The following is a 7411-nucleotide window of genomic DNA, read 5'->3' on the forward strand; positions in this document are numbered from 1 at the left end:
TGTTTCACATAATTTGATTCTTGCATATTGTTTCACATCATTTGATTATATCCTATTGTTTCACATCATTTGATTCTTGCATTTTGTTTCACATCATTTGATTCTTATATATTGTTTCACATCATTTCATTCTTATATATTGTTTCACATCATTTAGTTCTTGCATATTGCTTCTCATCATTTGATTCTTGCATATTGTTTCTCATCATTTTAGTCTTGCATATTGTTTCACATCATTTGATTCTTGCATATTGTTTCACATCATTTGATTCTTGCTTATTGCTTCTCATCATTTGATTCTTGCATATTGTTTCTCATCATTTGATTCTTGCATATTGTTTCTCATCATTTGATTCTTATATATTGTTTCTCATCATTTGATTCTTGCATATTGTTTCACATCATTTGATTCTTGCTTATTGCTTCTCATCATTTGATTCTTGAATATTGCTTCTCATCATTTGATACTTGCATATTGTTTCACATCATTTGATTCTTGCATATTGTTTCTCATCATTTAATTCTTGTATATTGTTTCTCATCATTTGATTCTTATATATTGTTTCTCATCATTTGATTCTTGCATATTGTTTCACATCATTTGATTCTTGCTTATTGCTTCTCATCATTTGATTCTTGAATATTGCTTCTCATCATTTGATACTTGCATATTGTTTCACATCATTTGATTCTTGCATATTGTTCCACATAATTTAATTCTTGCATATTGTTTCACATCATTTTATTCTTATATATTGTTTCTCATCATTTATTCTAGCATATTGTTTCTCATCATTTGATTCTTGCATATTGTTTCACATCATTTGATTCTTGCATATTGTTTCTCATCATTTTATTCTTGCATATTGTTTCACATCATTTGATTCTTGCATATTGTTTCACATCATTTTATTCTTATATACATGTATTATAAAAATATCTCTGATTACATTTATTCTAAAAAATATCTATGATTACATGTATTATAAAAAATATCCATGATGACATGAATTATAAAAAATATATATACGAATACATGGGTTATAAAAAATATCTATGATTACATGTATTATTAAAAATATATATACGAATACATGGGTTGTAAAAAATATCTAGGATTACATGTATTATAAAAAATATATACGAATACATGGGTTATAAAAAATATCTATAATTACATGTATTATAAAAATGTCTATGATTACATGTATTTTAATTATATCTATGAATAGGTTATTATAAAAATATCTATGAATACATGTTTTATAAAAGAATCTATGATTACCTGTAGTATAAAAAATATCTATGATTACATGTATTATAAAAATATCTATGAATAGATTATTATAAAAATTTCTTTGATTATATGTATTATAAAAATATCTATAAATACATGAATTATAAACAAAATCTATGAATACATGTATTATAAAAATATCTATGATTACATGTATTATAAAAAATATCTATGATTACATGTATTATAAAAATATCTATGAACAGATTATTATAAAAATATCTATGATTACATGTAATATAAAAATAAAAATGATTACATGTAATATAAAAATATCTATGAATAGATTATTACAAAAATATGTATGATTACATGTATTATAAAATATCTATGAATACATGTATTATAAAATATCTATGATTACATGTATTATAAAAATATCTATGATTACATGTATTATAAAAATATCTATGAATACATGTATTATAAAAATATCTATGAATACATGTATTATAAAACAATATCTGTGAATAGATTATTATAAAAATATCTATGAATAGATTATTATAAAAATATGTATGATTACATGTATTATAAAATATCTATGAATACATGTATTATAAAATATCTATGAATACATGTATTATAAAAATATCTATGAATACATGTATTATAAAACAATATCTGTGAATAGATTAATATAAAAATATCTATGAATAGATTATTATAAAAATATCTATGAATAGATTATTAGAAAAATATCTATGATTACATGTATTATAAAATATCTATGATTACATGTATTATAAAAATATCTATGATTACATGTATTATAAAAAATATTTATGAATAGATTATTACAAAAATATCTATGATCACATGTATTATAAAATATCTATGAATACATGTATTATAAAAAATATCTATGATTACATGTATTATAAAAAATATCTATTATTGCATGTATTATAAAAAATATTTATGATTACATGTAATATAAAAAATATCAATGATTACATTTATTATAAAAAATATCTATGATTACATGTATTATAAAAATATCTATGATTACATGTATTATAAAATATATTATATGATTACATGTATTATAAAAAATATCTATGTATACATGTATTATAAAAAATATCTATGAACACATATATTATAAAAATATCTATGAACATATATATTATAAAAATATCTATGAATACATGTATTATAAAAATGATCTATGAATACATGTATTATAAAAATATCTATGATTACATGTATTATAAAAATATCTATGATTACATGCATTATAAAAATATCTACGAATACATGTATTATAAAAAATATCTATGATTACATGTATTATAAAAAATATCTATGATTACATTCATTATAAAAATATCTATGATTACATGTATTATAAAAAATATCTATGAATACATGTATTATAAACATATCTATGATTACATGCATTATAAAAATATCTATGATTACATGTATTATAAAATATCTATGATTACATGTATTATAAAAATATCTATGAATACATGTATTATAAACATATCTATGATTACATGTATTATAACAATATCTATGATTACATGTATTATAAAATATCTATGATTACATGTATTATAAAATATCTATGAATACATGTATTATAAAAATATCTATGAATACATGTATTATAAAAATATCTATGAATACATGTATTATAAAAATATCTATGAATACATGTATTATAACAATATCTATGATTACATGTATTATAACAATATCTATGAATACATGTATTATAAAAATATCTATGATTACACGTAGTATAAAGATATCTATTAATACATGTATTGTAATAATATCTATGATTACATGTATGATAAAAATATCTATATAAAAAATTTATTAAAAAAAAATTGTTTTGAACGCTGCTAACTCAAATTTTCTTTCACTACAGTTTGCAATTTGGAGACGGAATTGTTTTTGTTGAGATAAGTGATTTCAATTTTAATCATGCTTTTTATTTTAGATTTAAAATATTAATAACTCCATTTTATTTCAGTATTTAAATTTGTGTATTTCTGTTTTATTAAATGCTAGCTTTTTTTTTTCTCGTACATAAATGTTTATTTATCTACCGAGTTGATTGCAAAAATAGATTACGAATTGTACTCATTTTTAGTTCGTTTGAGGGGAATCTATCACCATACTTTCCCTTAAACACGTCTGTTGGACTTTTATTAAGTACAATACTTAATAGTTTTTTTTTTGTTTTTTTTTTTAATGGAGAGTAGAAAACGCATTGTGGATGCGTTATCGGCAGCTCTTGTTACTCTCGCTTCTTCTTATTTGTCCCTCAGTCCTCATTTTTTAAATGAGTGATTTTTCTGACAAAGGGAGAAGAAAAAGCTGTTTTCTAGGTTGGCAGTATTTTGTGCGAACAGTTGGCTGAGATGGCGGAAATTTTCTGTTTCTATGTCTATCATTGTAGCCATGTCACTAGTAAGGGTGCTGGAGGTAAACATTTTGTCTGGGCTGACGTTATCCGCCTGATAGTCAGGGACCCGAACCTTGGATTAACCACTAAGGAGGCTGTCCTATCAGCAGGTGCAAAGTACTGGGGCTGCTGTATTGCCATTTGGTGAATGGATTCTGGACCATGCAGTAGCTTCTGGTGGGGCCTCTCGATGCCATACTAGTGGGTAATTGTTACGGCTTTACCTTATCATTAGCTACAAATAAAAAAAAAATTCTTCGTTTCTTTTTCTCTCTTAATTTCCCCTCTCAGTCCTGCTCTTAGTAAATCTGACGACCTAGTCCACAAATTTCAAAATTTCATCATGACAAGTTTCAAGAAAAAATACACGATTAAACCCGGTTCTCCAACTTCCAACGTAGACCCCTACTACCATGTCTCCTTCTCCAACATCAGGGGTCTACGTTCTAACCTTCCAGAGGTTGAAACCCAATTACAGGAGACTAAACCAGACCTTTTATTTTTAAGTGAAACTGGCATTGGACAGGCTATTTCCCTAGAAGAGTTCGCAATTAAAGGATACTCTAACTTAACCTCTAAATCTGACCCCCAAGATCGCCATGGGCATGGAATATGTGCCTATATTAAAGATAGCTTTCCATGTGGTAGGGACATCTCCAGGGAAGATCCTAACTTACCCTATATGTGCTTCCGGGTTGCTTTAGCTCACACTACTGCATTTATATTTACTCTCTATCGCCCCCACAACAGCGGAGTTACTATATTTAAAAGCATATCTGAGAAAATTGACCAAGTCCTATCTGCTTATCCTTCAGCTAACATTCACGTATGTGGAAACTTCAATGTTCACAACGTGGAATGGTTGACCCACTCAAACAAGACCGATGATGAGGGGAGGTTCTGTCATGATTTCTCCATTGCCTATGACTTCACTCAGATTGTTCAGGAACCCACCCGTGTGCCTGACAATGACGGCCAGTATGCAAGTCTACTAGACCTTTTTCTCACAACTTGCCCTGAACTATGTTCAGTTTCTGTTCTGTCGCCTCTTCGATCTTCCGACCACTCTGTTGTATCAATTAAGATAAAAATGAAATGTAATAAGTCCCCAGACGTACCTTTCCATCGTACAGTATATCGATACACTAAGGCTGACTGGGATAGCTTCCGTACATTTATATCTGATCTACCTCTGCATTCCATGTTTAAAAAGGATGTGTCCTCTATAGTATTAGACCTGACGGAATGGTTAATTGTAGGTATTGATCGTTTCATACCCTCGAAAAAGTTTCAGCAAAAACCTAACAGCCAGCCATGTTTCTCTCCAGAATGTGCTGCTGCCATTGCGCACAGAAATCACTTTTTCCACTGTTTCCAACATAATAGATGTATGGAAACTAAAGCCGCTTTCAGGACTGCCAGCAACCATTGTAAGAAAGTAATAAAGAGCGCAAGATGGTTGTATGCTCAATCTGTTAAGTCCAAAGTAGCTGAGCAGCGGCTTGGTTCCCACCAGTTTTGGCAAATAGCAAACAGAATTCTGAACAGAAGTGTGTGCTCCATCCCAACTATTATCAATGGACCTGAGGTAATCTCGTCAGCATCAGACAAAGCCAAACTCTTTGTCAAGAACTTTGCAGCTAATTCTACCTTTTGCGATCAAGGGCGCCAACCCCCAATATTTCCTCCTGTATCTGAAAACACACTATGTGATATACGTATATCTGTACGTGATGTTGCCAAGCTAATCAAAAACCTTGATTCCAGTAAAGCAACTGGCCCGGACGGTATTCCAATTATTGTACTCAAAAACTTCAACCTGAACTAGCGCCCATACTTACAAAACTATTTAAACGTTGTCTTAAGGAGAATAGTTTCCCATCTCCCTGGAAAATTTCATCTGTATGCCCTGTATTTAAGAATTCAGGTGATCGCTCATCCCCCTCTCAGTACAGGCCAATAAGTCTCCTGTGCGTCATGAGTAAGTTGCTGGAATCTGTGTTAAATACAGAAGTAATCAACCATCTCAACAAAAATAACCTTCTTAGTGACACTCAATATGGTTTCCGTTCTGCTAGATCTACAGCAGATGTGCTTACAGTTATATCTCATAGGATTAGCAAATCTCTCGACGGAGGCAACCTTTCTAGGGCAATTGCTCTTGACATATCTAAGGCCTTTGATAGGGTATGGCATGATGGTTTACTTCATAAGATCTCTAGCTATGGTATAGCTGGAAATGTCTTCTCAATTATTAAATCATTTCTTTCTGATAGGTTCATAAGAGTAGTAGTTGAGGGGCAAAAATCAGAAGCCCACAGTATTAATGCCGGTGTCCCTCAGGGGTCCATCCTGGGCCCAACTCTTTTCCTGATCTACATTAATGATCTTCCAAATCACATCCTTACATCATTTGTAGACATTTATGCTGACGACACTACCATTTATGGTAGCACATCTAAGACAGTAAACGACCAAGTTCTCTCCGATTCTCTCTCCTCTGATCTTGAGCATGTAGTACAATGGGGAAAGGAGTGGCTGGTTACTTTTAATGCATCTAAAACCAAGCTTCTCTCTTTACATCATCAACATTCTGATCCACATCTGGCATCAATTGAAATGAATGGCTCTCGTCTTCAGGAGGCCTCAAGTTTTGACAAGCTTCTGGGCTTGACCATTACTCCTGATCTTAAATGGAACACGTACATCAAATCTGTTGCCAAGGCCGCTGGAAAAATGGTGGGATCTTTCTATCGATCCAGTAGATATCTCACTGCTGATGCAATTCTCTATCTATATAAGAGCCAGGTACGTCCAAGGATGGAATACTGTTGCCACATCTGGGCAGGAGCTGCTAGAAAGGACTTGTCCTGCCTTGATAGAGTTCAAAATAGACTTCGTAGCCTCGTAGGAGATGTCCTTTTCTCTTCCTTGCAACCTCTATCTCACAGAAGAGATGTTGCGAGTTTGTCTCTGATGTATCGTTATTTTCATGGAAAGTGTTCGACTGAGCTTCAATCTATGGTCCCCCCTCGCAAAACTTTCACAAGAAACACTCGTCTAGCTGTAAACACTATCAATAATTCCCCCCACTCTTTATCTGCCTAAACCTAAACGTAGATTCCATGAACAAAGCTTTTTTATTAGAACTGCACGCCTGTGGAATTGTCTTCCGTTTTCCTGCTTCCCGGCTGACTACAATATGGTTGTCTTCAAGTCTAACGTAAATAAGTTCTTAATGAGCCGTTCCATATAAGTTATCAAATTTAACAAATTTTCATTACTAATGATTATTATATTGTCCAATTTATACTGTACACTCTTTAACCCTTATCCTTGAGTGGCCTCTTGGCCTTGATAATGAGTTGATACCTATGAAAAAAAAAAAGAAACAGTCCAATGTGAACAAGTTCTAATTGAATCGTCCCCCTAAGTAATCCAAGTTACAAAATTCCCACTGTTTACTATGCTAAAATCACAATGACTAATGTATACCTATTAACCCTTATCCTCGAGTGGCCTCTGGGCCTTGATAAGTGGTGACACTCTTGTAAAAAAAAAAAAAATCTATGAATACATGTATTATAAAAATATCTATGATTACATGTATTATAAAGATATCTATTAATACATGTATTATTAAAATATCTATGATTACATGTATGATAAAAATATCTATGATTACATGT

The sequence above is a fragment of the Euprymna scolopes genome, chromosome 46, assembly GCF_053919585.1.
Source record: "Euprymna scolopes isolate OS-2025 chromosome 46, ASM5391958v1, whole genome shotgun sequence".
Lineage (NCBI taxonomy): Eukaryota > Metazoa > Mollusca > Cephalopoda > Sepiida > Sepiolidae > Euprymna > Euprymna scolopes.